This window comes from Pteropus medius, unplaced genomic scaffold (genome assembly GCF_902729225.1).
Source record: "Pteropus medius unplaced genomic scaffold, Ma_sr-lr_union100, whole genome shotgun sequence".
Lineage (NCBI taxonomy): Eukaryota > Metazoa > Chordata > Mammalia > Chiroptera > Pteropodidae > Pteropus > Pteropus medius.
The window spans coordinates 4,923,433-4,925,696 of record NW_024344371.1 but is presented as its reverse complement, the minus strand read 5'-3'; the positions used below and the strand labels follow the sequence as shown (position 1 = coordinate 4,925,696).

Here is a 2,264-nt window from a genome sequence, read left to right as displayed (position 1 = left end):
TTAAAAAATTATACTTTCCCCATTTTGTATTTTTGGAGCCCTTCTTGAAGATTAGTTAACTGTATATGTGTGGGTTTATTTCTGGGTTCTTGATTCCATTCCATTGGTCTATGTCTCAGCTTTTATGCCAGTACCATACTGTTTTCATTACTATAGCTTTGTGATATAATTTGAAATCAGAAAGTATGTTCTTCTTGCTCAAGATTGATTAGTCTATTCAGTATCTTTTGTGGTTCCACATGAATTTTATTTATTTATTTTAATTAATTAATTATTTTAATGCCTACAGCACCTAGTCTTCCTAGGTGGTCTCCCATCCAAGTACTAACCAGGCTCGACCCTGCTTAGCTTCCGCGATCAGACAAGATTGGGCATGTTCAGGGTGGCATGGCCATAGACTCCACATGAATTTTAGAATTGCATTATATATTTCTCTGAGAATGCCATTAAAATTTTGAAAGGGATTGCATCAAATCTGTAAATCACTTTGGATAGTATGGACATTTTAACGATATTAATTCTTCCAATTCATGAACATGGAGTATATTTCCATTTATTTTTATCTCCAAGTTTTTCACCATAGTTTTATAATTTTCAGTGCATAGATCTTTTATCTCCTTGGTTAAATTTATTCCTATGCCTTTTATTTTTTGATTGTAAATGGGATTTTTTCCTATTATCTTTTTCAAATAGTTCATTCTTAGTTCATTTATTGTATTTGTAACTTTACCGAATTTGTTTATCAGCTACAACAAAAGACAATTTTAAACCTTCCCTTCTGATTTGTGAAAGCACAAAAACAGAACAGATTAAAATGGAAAAATATTTACAATAGCATAAATCACAGTCTTCCTCTCCAGCTTCAAAAGTACATATATATTTTATAAATAAAAAAATTATGAAATGCAACCAGACAAAGCACTATCAGAAGACTAGAGAGTTTGAGAAAGCCCTGTTAGCCTCTTTCTGAACATTGTACATAAGTTTGGCAACAAAAACATTTGCCCTTGACACTGGAGCAATAATTACAGCAATTTGCAATGAAGGGTCAGGCCATTGGCAAGACATTGGAGGAGCAATGCTGTCTCATGCACAGAAGTAAAAATTCTAGTGTCTGATGGTACATCTCACTATACCCTTGACCCACTGAGACAGGATTTGAAGAACTAGAGAATTACTAGAGAACTAGAGAAGCACTAGAGAATTACTAATGAAAAATCAAAAAGAAAAATGAGTATAAAACCAAAGTTTCAGAAATATTTATTATTAATAGAGAAGCACCAAACTCAATAATCAAAAGAGCTAACAGAGAAAACAGTTATTAGAACAATAAAAATGTAAATAAACTGTAAATAATATATCTAATGGGTTAAAGAGAACATTAAATCCATGATCCTGTAATTATAAAAAAGAGATTGTGGATTTTAGAACTAAAAACATAAAATCATTTGCATATAAATACCTTAGGAACAGCTGAAAAAGATGAGTAACTTAGAAATTTTAAATGGAAATTTTAAATGGAAAAATAAGACGAAAACCCCAAAATAATTAAAATTACTAAAAATAGACTCACAAGTAGTTTTAGAAATTCCACCTACCATCTATGATGCAAAGAAAGTGCAAGGGAGAAAATAATCATAGTTATATAAGAGCTTTTAATAATAAAGGTAATTTTCTACAAATCAAGATATCTCATGGTATGGAGAAGGAAGCTAGGAGATAGAGAACCTTCAGCTTTAGAATTTTCAGGAGAAGCAAAATAAAAATCAAGACATAAAAATATTGTTTTAAAATTTTTAAATAAATTTTAATAAAATAGCAGATTAGGAATAACTAAATATAGAAATAATAAAGTAAAAGATTAATCTGAAGAAATTCTCTAGAATCTAATATTAAAATATAAACTAACCAAATTAAAGAGAGATTAAAAATATAAAAAACAGAATGAGAAGATCTAAAAAGAGGTCTTGGAGAAACTAAGGCTGAAATAAAAGAATAATTTTTATAAATAATGATAAGAATTTCCAAAACTGCAGAAAAACATGAATTCTTAGATTTGAGAGAGAAATACACAAGCAGGATAGAGACCTAGACAGATATTAATATAACTACAGAAAGCAAAGAAAATAACAAATTCTGAAAGTAGCTGAAGGGAAAAGACAAATTATCTATATGAAAATCTATAGTGAAAGCAGATATTTAACATGAGTTCATGAACAAGAATCTTTACAATGAGTTTTTTTGTATTACTAAGTAAAAAAGGG

The 2,264-nt window shown here is 29.3% G+C and overlaps 1 pseudogene; it reads right to left on the bottom strand.

The window, feature by feature from the left end:
• Positions 1-280: 280 nt before the first annotated feature.
• LOC120608658 (uncharacterized) lies at positions 281-399 on the bottom strand (annotated as a pseudogene).
• Between the last annotated feature and the right edge of the window lie 1,865 nt (positions 400-2,264).